This window comes from Cryptotermes secundus, unplaced genomic scaffold, assembly GCF_002891405.2.
Source record: "Cryptotermes secundus unplaced genomic scaffold, Csec_1.0 scaffold99, whole genome shotgun sequence".
Taxonomy (NCBI): Eukaryota; Metazoa; Arthropoda; class Insecta; order Blattodea; family Kalotermitidae; genus Cryptotermes; species Cryptotermes secundus.
The window spans coordinates 677,247-690,747 of NW_019725842.1; the positions used below are offsets into that span (position 1 = coordinate 677,247).

The 13,501-nt window shown below is 41.3% G+C and overlaps 1 protein-coding gene across 2 annotated transcripts in view; it reads right to left on the reverse strand.

Annotated features, from left to right (window-relative positions):
• Positions 1 to 11,838: 11,838 nt before the first annotated feature.
• LOC111863629 (fork head domain-containing protein FD5) overlaps positions 11,839 to 13,501 on the reverse strand; it is a 119,501-nt gene continuing 117,838 nt past the window's right edge. For both annotated transcript variants that reach the window (XR_004512924.1, XM_023850122.2), the window contains one exon: positions 11,839 to 12,454. The gene's annotated coding sequence lies outside the window, so the exon portion shown is untranslated. The remainder of the gene's footprint in view (positions 12,455 to 13,501) is intronic.

Genomic DNA, 13,501 nt, shown 5'->3' on the forward strand with positions numbered 1-13,501 from the left:
TCAATGAATTGGAAATATAATCATAAATATTTAGAATTTAGAAAGAAAAGGCCTCTTTTGAGTTTTTTTTCTGAATGTGTGTCAGAGAACAATAATGAAGATCTCTGTAAAATGTTGGGTGAGCTGGTGAAGACTCGAATACAAGCGTATGTACTTTAACATAATAGGCTTAATAACCTAACAGTGTGACTGAAGTGATAATTACAAATTTTAAACTAATGTTCTAATAACATTCGAGAATTCTTTTTGCCACTAACTTGGAAAGCTGTTCTTCTGGAATCACATGCGAAATTTTCGAACAACTTTTGCGTTATTTTTAGGCTCTTTAACTCCACTGTCTCCTTTGCGGGAATCGCATAACCTCTAACGAAGTAGACAAATTTTAATGAATGGTGAGAAGAAATTGGTTTGGAAAGAGGCAGTGTGTCATATTTGACTGTGTTATCCTGACATACTTGTACTTCTGTGGCAACTGAGGTTAAACCGCAGAAAGCCTCAGTTGAGGTGCCTCCTGGACAGAAGCTGAGCGAGTTTATTCTAGTGCCAAATAATAAGCTGGGAAAGCAGAAGAAAAGTAGGTCACGTGTAGAGGGCAGTGCGTGACTTATGGACGGGTTTTGGATTGGATGATTGAACTTATTGACACCTTATACACGTACATTCACCTCGGGTCTACGGGTAGTGCAGCGCTATCGTTGATCTACACATTTTTCAGTTCACCGTTACACACGCACCAGAGTTGTCAGTCTTCGTTTGTCGTATCCTGGCAACGGATTTATAAGAGTCTATCACATCAAATCACATATGAAGTCTTTTTGCAGCGACTAATTCTTTCTTGCTATTGTTCTGCAATTTCCAATTCCAATGACTCAACTCAATTTAATTCCTCATCTTCCAAGTACATATCTTAGCAGGCTGACGTCTGGAAACTCGACTCAACTCAACTTAACTCTTCTTTATAACCACTTTGCAAGGACCACGCAGAGAACACAGCCTCTCTATTGTTGGGGAGGCTTGTTTATAGCCCCGTTGAATAGCAGCGGTAGTTACTTGATTGTTGCTTTTGTATTAGTTTTCGCGGGAATATGTTTACTGGGTCGTTACCTAGCAATGAATGTCTATTCTGACTTCGTTGTTCCGACTTTCGGGCGTCACGTCACAGTACTTTTGTACAAGCCGATAACTAAAAAATTAAACCTGCCGTGTAGAAAGCACCTGTGATTTTGGCCTTCTGTGCCTGGGTTAATTTGTCGGTGCACACCGGATGCCCATCAGCAGTCCCATCAGTGCACATGCTAATAGCTATGCTGAAAGGAACCAGTTACACAGTTTTATTGTTGGTATGTCTCAGATTATGCTGAGGTTCATGTGTGTGGCTATGGCAGTCTCCTATGTCTTTCGGGTATTACACTAAGTGTTCTCTTTTCGGTCCGCTTCGATCTATTAGGTAAATGTTCAAAATATATAATATTCAATCTTCGTCTAGGAGGGAGGAGAGGAGGAAGTCCTCTGCTCTGCTAAGTCAGAGCGCCCACACTGAAAGTCTCAACCCTACTCCCGTGAAAGGGGAAGCCCCAGTCTGGTTTACAGGGTTCTTGGACTTTGTCCATTGTCTAGTATTCTAAATAACACAGAATTTCGAAAACTGGATCTGTTTCTGTCTTCAGGTTAGGGGTGGAAGACACCCAATCTTTTGGGCACGTTAGAAGCGTAGGTGTGTCCCAATCCTCATCTGAGAGCGGAAACATATCTTGTTTCGGAAAAGTTGTGTTATTTTGTGTTCTTTAGAACGCCAGACGGCGGACAAAGTAAAAAAAACAATAACCCTGAGTGTTATATACCATCGTCAGAACACATCAAAATCTACCAGGATACCCCGTTGCCTGGTAGCGATTGGAGAGGGGGACACACAGACAGGGGATCGCGTAAGCTTATTTGGGGGGGGGGAGAGAGAGAGAGAGAGAGAGAGAGTGTGTGTGTGTGTGTGTGCGGAGGTAATGAGAGACACTACATGTGGGGGGAAGAACCTATATCTCCGGTTTTTAAGGTTCCCAGGCAGTGTCCGCTCGTCCTTCGGTCTTTTGTGACGTTGGAATGACTATATCATAGTGAAATTTGATCTGACATGAAGAACCTCCAACAATTCTCATTTTGCCGCGGGGTTGTGTCTACTGAACCGTTACCTAACAACGACAGGGGGCTACACAGACAAACCCATAGAATCTCTTTTGATATAAAAGGACCACACAGAAAACGACACGTTTCAACAATTCTCCTTTGTTTCATGTATTTTTTTGAAGCGGGAACATATTTACCGAACCGTTGCCTAGTAACGACAAGGGAATACACAGGCTAATGGGAGAGGTTTATGAAGTATCCCACTGATGTGGACTCAGGTACCATGATATTGTCGCGTATCGGGCGTATATCGCGACAAATAACTTCACGCCGTATTTGGTATAGCGAATTTTATTTCACATTTGCACTTACAGTCACCCAAATTACAGATTTACGATTACTGCTATCTGCAGTATCACAACTAGTACACTCCAAATGCCACAATACAACTGACTGGTTGCTGGCTAACTCGGCACTAACTCGGAGGTAGCTCGAGGACTGACTCGTAGGTAGCTCCAGGACTGACTGACTCAGTACAACTAACTGGGAATAGCCTTCACTGCTCCTTATGTAGCCTTGATCGGACAATACGGAAAACGGCCACGTAATAGGCACCCTTGTTGCCTGGCGCTGTCTTGCTAGTAACGCTAGCGGTAGTAACCGCTGTTACTACCGTAACAATCCTGTTGCGTCACCGTTACGTTACCGTGCGGAGGAGGGGGAGGGGAGCTCTGACTCACCCGCCGCGTCACTGCCGGTGGGGGGGGTTCTCCTTTGCGCAACATGTCACAATATGCATACCAAGTTTTATTAAGATTATATCAAACAATTCATAAGCTGGTAGTGGGGGATACGCAGACACACAGACAGAAAAGAGATCGCATAAGCCTACTTTAAAAAATTACACTAGAAGTAAGAAACGCATGTAAAAATTGAGTAGAGAACCCTGTGGGTGAAGAGGGCATTGAAAGACCTAGATGTAGATGAGTCAGTAATATTAAAATTCAAGTGTTTTAGAGAAGTAGGTGTTGGCGACGTGAATTCAATTCATGTGGCTCAGTAGAGGGTTTAGCGGCGAACATTACAATAAACCTTCGGGAACATTTATGTTTTCTTAACTAGCTAAACTACTGTTAGATTCTCAATAAGGATTCTGTTCCATCGAGTTCATCAGTTTCACCTACATACAAGTTGAACCTCTGCAGAGGAGTACGAGGTTTTCGCTCAGTCTGTTTAGGCATACATTAAAATAGAAAATTAATATTACCGAAGAATGTGAATTGTTGTGGGCCTACATAAGGATCCTTTGAAATGACATTGACATAATTTTATTCAGATATCTAATGCCGAGCATTTTATAATCTATGATTTCCTTTCGAGAAATTCTGTTTGACCCACGGGCTCAAGTTTCCGTTTCTTCACCCGCTCGCCTGCCCTTCTCAGATATGAGCCATTTGAATAATACGAACTTCAGTTGTCCCTACGTAAATCAATCCAAACAACATACGTTCCAAGTTCATGTGCTATCATCATATTATCTTTTCGGAATCACAAATCAAATCATGAAAGCCATTACGTGTTCCCTCGCATCTTCGGACATGGTTATATTCTGCAGGGATACATAAATTATGCTAATTTTTTCTTTGAGATGTGTATGTTAATATTACAGAATTGGTTGATATAAGTGTATGGCTTCCCCATTAATACAAGCAAACACCGCCAAGGACAGAAGCACCACATAAAATGTCAGTATCCTTTGCGTGACAATGTTGGATGAAACGTAGCGACACATAAGACATCTAAGTCCTTCATGAATTGCTGTGGACTATTATCTGTCTCAATCATTTCTGTGAATAAGTTAAAGTTTGTAATTCCGTGCATATACCTTACTTTCTAGGTGTTTCAGAATTCCTGGGCAGAAATTTGCAAAGAAAAGGTAGAGGTAAGAAGATAAATTTATCCCTGTAACAGGCAGTGCAGGCCCATAGGTTTCTGAGAGGTTGAGGCTCTCACAGTTTCTAGACAATCGGCTCACAAATGGCGCTGAAGTTGTCAGCCTTACGCACCGGCCGCACCTTTATCAGCACGAAGATTCCTGGTACTTTTTTCTGTTAGAGGCTGAGTCGACCCCAAGGTCACAGTGCGGCTGGAGGGATTTGATCAATTGAAAAATCCATTGACATCGGGACTCGAACTGGCAACCTTCCGGCTTGTAGTATAGTGCCTCAATCAACTATGCTACCGCGTAAGATGAGCAAAAATTTGCTCAGTAGGAATTCTTGACTTGCTAAAGTTTCACGTGTCTTCAACATGTACGAAGCATAATGTAACAAGCGCGTGACAAGATAATTGAAGATAGTCTTCAAATTCCCATTTTTATGGCCACAGTGACTGTATATTGGCTCCGTATTGTTTGGACACTGCCACCTAAAAGGACACCTTTTCAAACTGGGACTGACAGATGACCCGACCTGTGAAAAGCGCCTACAAGAAGACGAATCAGCCATACGTACCCTATGTGATTGTGAGGCCGTAGCTTATTTAAGATTTCGTCATCTGGATCAGTTGCTCATGGAATAAAGTGACTTCTATAACGCCCCCATAATTAAAGTCCTACATTTCATTCAAAGTGTAGGATTAATAAAAGGTTAATCCAAATGGAAAGCACAATAGATCATTGAAGGTCGCGGTGCAGGGGCCGGATTTTATGGCCCACACTTTGCACATACTACTACTACTACTACTACTACTACTACTACTACTACCATCGTACTGTGTTGCTTTAGTCACCAGATTAACCTTATGAAGCACTTTCCTTTAACACGTGAAAGACATAGTTTTAATTTGAGATTCTTTCGCTCTTAAAAAAACAGAATACAGTAAGGTGAATAACTAGAAATTGGAATCTGTGATGTATTGTGAACTGTTCATTTGTTAGTAATAGGGCCATTTACCAGTTTAGCACATGTTAGGGCCAGATTTTCATTTGTCCGGAGTAGTACAGAATTAATTAAATAATTTTCTTGGGGAGTAAAGCCCGGATTATCTAGATAATGTGGGACCCTCAACGTCTCACAACCCTATGGGCCTTCACGGCCTGGTACAGGGATAGCTTTACTTTTAGTTTACTTAGTACATCTATCTATCTATCTATCTATCTATCTATCTATCTATCTATCTGTCTGTCTGTCTGTCTGTCTGTCTGTCTGTCTGTCTGTCTGTCTGTCTGTCTGTCTGTCTCTCTGTCTGTCTGTCTCTCTGTCTGTCTGTCTGTCTATGTTTCTATAGCCCTTGTGGACTTTGGTCGCTTTTCAGTTTCTTAATCTATACGCAGTGGCTAGATTTCTTGGATGGAAGATCAGCCTGACGCAAGCCGCTATGTACATACAGAACAACACAAGCGCACACAGACATCCATGCCACTAGTGGGATTCGAATCCACGATCCCAGTGTTCGAGCGGGTGAAGACAGTTCCTGCCTTAGAAGGCGCGGCCACTGGGATGCCCTTACGCCAACTTAAAAGGATTGAAATATGAAGAGAAGCAGAGCATGAAGCAGAAGTAGGGGATAACATGCACGAGAAAATGGAAAATTTAAAGAGGGTTGAGCGTCTATAATTTAATATGATTTCTTTTTAGATTCGTTGTTAGAGCAGCCAATTGTGGCAGACGGCCGGCTTGCAGAGGTGATCAGCTTCTGGCGTTTCATTTTAAAATTTAATTCATTGTCCTAACAGGAAAAGGGATGCGCCGTGATAGCGCAGTAGATATAGACTGGCTATGGCCTGGACGGCCGAGGGGTCGGAATTTGAGTCCCTACAGGGGGCAATATTTCTCTCCTCTCCACGTCGTCCAGACAGGTTCTGAAGCCCACCGCCGAACACCCCATTTAATGGGTACGGGGAGGTTTCTTCCCAGCGTGTAAAGCAGCCGGAGAGTGAAGCTCATCACTCACTTCCAGCTACTGACGAGGTCAAAAATACATGGCTCTATATACATTCACCCCCATACGTCTTCATGGTGTAGTGCTCGGTTGGATAAGCATAGGATCAACTTTAAATTCCAAAACTTAAAGGGGTTTATTATCTGATACTTATGCATTCACCTAATTAAATTAGTATTATTCAATTCAAATTCCGCATATTTTTCTTGGCATTTCCTAATGGCACATTCTAACGCGAAGTTGAAGATCGGCCGCGATAAAGCAGCTAGAGTTAAACACACTGATGTGAGTTGTTCAGAAGTGCCTGGTTTTGCCCACCGTCTGTAGCTGTAGACCGTGGTAGCAGGCAGCTGTTGTTATACCAGCAAATTCCGACGTCGGCTTTTGTAAATAATAACAGATCATGGCAGGTCGTACCGTTGCTGAGTATGCCTCGAGGCCTTCCAGCTTCAAGATCAAACGCGCAGGGTCGGTAAACAGCAATTAGGGGCCACCTTAAACCTCCAATCACGATCCTTAACTTGGCACTTTCGTTGTTGGTTCGCTTTCTGATGATGGGATCTTCACACAGAGAGGCGGCCAGTTTACTCGCAGCCTCACCCGGCCCTGTCTCCAGGCTTGCTTCTTCTGACAGCTTGACTGCAATTTTCGCTCCGTCAGACGAGACCTTTTGGTGTTGAGCTGTGCTGATCTTGCAAGATCTGGATGAGTTGTCGTGAGAGTTAAATTTATTCATTTGTTTATTTGTTTCATGGGAGCATATAATTAATATTGCGCCCCGCCATAGCTCAAGCGGTTAGTCGCTGCCTTCCCACCGCGGCGGCCTGGGTTCGATCCCGGGTCTGGTCAAGTTGGATTTGTGGTGGACAAAGTGACGCTGGGGCGGGCTTTCTCCCAGTACTTCGGTTTTCCCTGCCAATCTTCATTCCACCAATTGCTCCACAATCACCTTCACCTATCATCTGGGTCTGTTACAATAGGCCAGAAGTGGCCGTAGTGCAAGGGACTTAAGTCCCACCCAACTAGCAAAAAAAATAATATAATTAATATTTGTTACGAAACTTGTCAAGTTAAAATTATTACCTTCATCTCAGTTTAATTCACAGTTTAACAATTTTTTTTCGGTGGACATTTTTTCCATAGACTTCATAACCATATGAGAATAGTGGATAAATACGATAAATTTTTATATTTTTGTATAGTTTCTTAAGGATTCTCTTCTTACGTGTAACAACTAACTTGGTGAAAACTTGCACTCTTTACACCAATAAGTATATTATTTATACAGCCCTGAAGTCTACATGATAAGTTATACACACGACGTTTCTGGAGGTTGTTTTTTCTTGTTTCTGTTTACAAACATATCATCAATATTATATACAAACATTGACGTAATGGCTTGAAATAAATGAGTGATTAATTAAAATCTAGTGGGGTGCATTCACGGAATAAGATGCAGTTGACTATCAACACGTCTTATTATTTCTCTCTGTTGTAGAATAAACGGTAAATTTATTTCAAGAAATTAGTTGAACTAACGCATGTGATGTGCGCTCGAACATCTGTAGGACGGTTGCCGTTGCCTTCTGCCACTGAGTGTCGGAATTGGATTTATGCAGCTCAGAATATGAATCAGTGGCGGGCTCTATGAGAGCAGCAATGAACATTCTTGACCCGTAAAATGTATATATTTTCTTGACAAACCGGGCGACCATTAGCTTCTCTTAAAACACTCTGTTTAATGGAATAATATATTGGTTATAAAATGATGGGTAAGTACATATTGGAACATTTCTGGTAATTCTGCGTGTCCTTAATATATTATATATACATATTAATTTATATAGATATAAATTAAATTGTCATGTAATAGGGCCATATCTAAGCTCAAGACGAATAATAGGCCCATGTCTCTAGGACCATGGCTATTGACAAGACGTCTCCCATTAAATTCCACGTCGAAAATTCTGCCACCAGAATTCGAATAGTCATGTGATCAGTTATCGCATAAAGAGGTACTAACTGAGAAATATAGATGGCTCTGCAATTGAGAATATATAACATTCACAAGCCCTATAGGAGACTGGAGTCTTTATATATGGCGAGGTAACTAGAAGTGGAGTATAATGTAAGTCTGTAAGTTCTGATTGGCCTAGGGCCTATAGGTCTGTGCGATGACAATATCAAGCATATATACTTTCTATATTCATGTATTTACATCATTTTCGTCATCACGGGTCTGTATCTTTTCGCGTAACTTTAGTCCTGAATTATTTGTAAATTAAATTACTTATGGCTGTTTATTTTTCGTGAGTTCTTCATTGTTTACTAAAACTGTGGCAGGATATGTGCCCTTCATAATATGAAAGGTATCACACGCGAAGTGATCTGTCTGTCCAGTCATCTGTGACCGATGTTGATGATGCGGATTATTTCGACCTGCTTGTAACAGCGTCACGGGTTACCTCACCTAATAACTAAGTTAACATGAAATTATCCTCTCCACCTTTCATAAGACCAAAAAACTCATACTAGCTTCCTGTGTTTCGTCTAAGTATATTTGGTGCAAGCGATTATCATCCGCCATTGTTGATCGTTGATAGTCATCATAACTCAGACTGGATTCTGTGTTGGGTTTCGGCAGCCGCACCGAACAGTCTAATTAAGACCATGCCTATACTGGTTGACTCTTCTTACGTGGACGCTAGGCAGTGCAGCTCTACATAAGGTTATTGCTTCTCTGCTAATTAGTGGACTTCTGATAATTTAGCTCTTTATTATTAGATTGCATATATCTTTGATTAACTAACTTCTAGGAGATGAGTTCTTCTTGAGAAGCCGCCAGTTACTCAGCTACTCAAGAATTTCCCAATATATCATGGAATTCGAAGGACCATTACCGTGTTCAAAAAAGCACACTACTGGTGCCTATCCTGTACCACATGAATCCAGTCCATACCACCCCATATATTCTAAAACCCATTTTATATATTGTACTCCCACCTCCTTCTAGGTCTTCTTAGTGGTCTTTTTCCTTCTGACTTACCCATCAAAATCCTATATGCCTTCGTCTTCTACCCATAGTGCTACATGCTGTACTCATTTCATTTTATTAGAGTCTAAAGGGCCGATCACGGTAACCGAGCGTTCTATGGCAGTAGTTCATAACCTCTATCAGACCGTGGCCCGGTAAATCCTTTTTTCTATAAGACCAGGGCACCGTATAATTGAAGCCAGGGTCCGGCAGTTGAGAAACACTGGTCTAAGGCATGAATTTTCTTCGCTTGCTCTGAAGCCGTGATCGTTGGTTCGAACCCCGCACAAGGCATGGATGTTTGGTGTCTATATGTGTTTATTCTGTGTTTGTGTTGTCCTGTATTTCGGTAGAGGCTCTGCGACGAGCTGATCACTCGTCCAAGGAGTCATATCATGTGGAAAATGATCAAAATGAAAAACAACCTCGACACCATAGGGTATAAGAGGAATGGATTAAGTAAAGTAAAGTAAAGATTCTAAAGGGTTCTGACAATGTGTATAACAGTCAGATTTACTGGGTTTTGGGGCACCTTCCATTGTCCGGTATTCTAGAGACTAGAAAACAAGACGTTTCGGAAATTGAATCTGTTTCCATCCTCAGGTGTGAGTAGGTGTCTTCCCCCTTAACCTGAGGAGGGAAACAGGTCCAGCTTCCGAAACGTCGTGTTTTCTAGTCTATAGAATACCGGACGATAGAAAAAGTCCAAAAACCCAGTAATCTATTTTCTTTTCTTTTACTTCATCATTTAAAATGATATTCAGTTTAAAAGGCTGGAACTTCGTATAATTCATACAAGAAAAATATATTATTTTTGCTTATTATGCCCAGTATAATAGTCCTAATGTAGCATGAGTTAGAAACACAACTTTAACGCAGGCATTACGTTAAAATTAAACACAGTAACAGTTACACAAAAACAAGTCCCTGCACAGTAAAGGGGCTGTCTTCATGAAGAAGAAAGCGATGCACTGATATTGCACGTATTTCCACATCACTTGCAATTGACAGTGATTACGTTACTTTGGGCACGAAATTGATTGCTGTTGGGTACTAAATACCGAACAATAGCAACTTCCGTTAGAAGGTAATACCAGTTCCGTTAAGATCGACATTTCACATCTGGACCAATAGTACATTTTCCTGAAGCTGCCAGCTCTCCAGTTTTATTTTGGGAGATGGTCTCTACAAGTTATTAAATTGAATCAGAGTCGCTGTAATCCTTTTCGAGGAAATCTCCAGTTTATTTTTTCTTTTTTTTGGGGGGGGGGGGAAATCTGAATAACTCTTATTTTTGGAGCTCTAATGTTCATATTGTCACGTTTTCGGGTACGTGTTGAAGGGGTTTGGATTGGTGACCACTTACGGGTCCTAACTGCAAGTAACTGTAAATCTATCGGTATTTCCACAATTTATATTTCCCTGGAGCACGCAGTCTGCTACAAGAAGTTTCCTGGTAACAGCTCCAGCAACGGCTATTGCTTTGCCCCCGACTCACGTCCTCTCTTCACAGACTCCCGTACAGAACCGACTAAGTTCTAACCTAAGGCCGCGCCATAGCTCAAGCGGTTAGTCGCTGGCTATCCACCCCGGCGGCCCGGGTTCGATCCCGGGTCTGCTCAAGTGGTATTTGTGGTAGACAAAGTGGCACTGGGGCAGTTTTCTCCGAGTGCTTCGGTTTACCCTGCCAATCTTCATTCCACCAATTGCTCCACAATCACCTTCATCCATCATCTGGGGCTGGTACAATAGGCCAGAAGTTGCCACAGTACAAGGGACTTAGTCCCACCTCACTAGCAGTAAAGAAGCTCTAACCTCGTCTTTTGCTTATAACATCTCGACATGGACCATGTAGAAAATACAGCTTTTCCATTGTTATAGTCAAACTATTGCATGATTAAGAATTTGATGCCTAGCAACGGGAGTTATTCCGTTTTATGCTTCGCGAGAAGTTGTTTACTTAGTCGTTGCTCAGAACCGGACCTGATATAACCGCCCATCTTACTGTCGTTGCATAGCAACGGCTCTGTAGGCTACAATATTAATCGGATACCGACCTATAGCACCGAATATAAACAAAATCCGTTTAACTGTTCAGGTGCTATGAAGACCCGGATACATATATACATACGTACATACATCCATGCATCCATACATACATACATGAATGCATAATTAGACAAATGCACTCCGAAAATCACGTTTTGGTTTTCAGGGGCGGTCGAGATGTGTAAGTCTGTCAAAATCTCCGGTTAACTTTGGTTAACGTTGTGCCTGTACTACGTAGAGGAGGAAACAGGCCTCATAAACTCTGGGATTTTCAGACATGTTTAACGAACTATGGATCTCTCATTAGGCTTTCCCGCTTTCCCGCTTTCCTGTCGCATGCAGAATTCTCTTACTTTTTAGAAAAAGACTGCAATAAACGAATTTTCCTTATATATACATATATACACATAGAGAGAAATAGCGTTTCCATTAATATGTAAACGTAATATTCAAGTCACAGATTTCCAGAAGCTGTGCTCCTAATTGGATAGGTCCGTTTGATTTGTCTGTCTGTTATTAGGCTCATACATTCTGTTCATTATAATTAAATATATATATACCACTGACTCGATAGGAGAAGTGTGTATACAAAAAGAAAAATATCTGAAGAAACTTCTGCGGGACAGTGAAGAGCCAGCAATATATAAAATTTCAAAATGAAGAACAGACCATATTTCACATAGCATAATTTTTAATTATCTTTAGTTTTCATAAGTCTTAAATGTTTACATTTTCTTTAAAAATTTTAACTCCAGGCTGTCTTAGAATTATTCAAACACCCGATAAGCGACTTTCAACAGTAATGTCTAAATTAATTCTATTTCGTACAGTTTATCACATTTTAAGGAAATTGCACTTTTTTTTTTGTTTAAATGCTTTTGCTCGTACGGGGTGGGCTGCATTACGAGCCCTGAAGTAGCCTATTCTAAACTTCAAGCTATGTTAACTAAAAAATATTCAAGAGTTTAAGGTGAGTCGTCGTCGCTAAGGGACTAATCTATGGCAGATGTAGGTAGTTCTCGTGCACTGTACATCGCAGTTATGTGTATTTCAACTGTATAACTATCATACTAAGTATCACTTAATTTAGATTATAAATATTAACACATTTAAAGCAATGTTCTTCAGCTAAATCCACTCTCCTCGCGATACTGTCCTAGAAATCGCGTTGGTCTCTGCAGATAATCCACAGAACACACATGTTCTGAGCACAAGGCTATAGTCTCATTTCTGAGAGTCGATCCCAGTTCTTGCAGAAGAGTTCTTCTACCTGACACGATTCGATGCTGTTGGTTTTCTCGCGTCCTCCACCTGCGAACAGAAACAAGTTTTATTCAACGGAAATGCATCAATTTTAGCATCATACATGCAAAATTAATCCTCTTAAAATTGTGTACAATGCGCCTTATGTGTACGTAAGAATATATATAGGAATATCTTCCTTCTATCCAGTGGGAACAAGGGATGATATCCCTGGATATAAAACAGCCGGGACGTGAAGGTGATCAGTTACCTCCATCTGGTACCGAGGGTAAGGCTTCTGGAGTTATACTTCCACTTATTCATGGTATAGAGCTTAATGAAGCACAGGGACAAATTTACCTTTTACAGACGCATTTCTTCGGAATTAAACATAACCCAAAATAGAAAGCTGATTACAATTTATAGAGTACAAATTGAGTTGGGGAGGCGGGACAGCGATTTGGTTAAGGGCTGACCGACCGAAGAATCGGGATTCGAGTCCTGGAGAAACAAGAGATGTTGCTTTTCTCTCATCTTCCGGACCGGTTCAGGAGCCCATCCTGCCTCCTAGCTAATTGGCGCCTCCACTCCCCCCTACGTTTTCATGGCACAGTGGTTGTTTGAGCACAAGGAGAATTTTACCTTAATTTTTAACCCTTAGGATTGTTCGGAACTTCTCCATCGTCCGGTATTCCAAAGAACATTAAAGGACACAACGTTTCGGAAACTGGATCTATTTCCGTCCTCAGGTGGGGAGACACCTGCTCTGATGGGTCCTTCAGAAAGAGGTAACCTCAATGGCTGGACTCAAGAGAACACTGTCTCCCATCCCTCACCTGAGGACAGAAACATCAGTTTCCGAAACGTTATGTTCTTTGGAGTACCGGACAATGGACAAAGTCCGAAAACCCAGCAAGACAGATTGCTACACACCTACTTCAGAACATTTTAAAATCTACTCAGTTCTTAAGTTTAGCTGTCCAAAATAATTTTATTTTGCATCTGGTGTACAGAATATTTTCAGTAGCTTCTGATTACAATAATTCAGCCTGAAGCAACGATGCGATGCTTGGTTTACTGACTGATCATTTCAGAGCTGTGTAGGTTATGCAACGT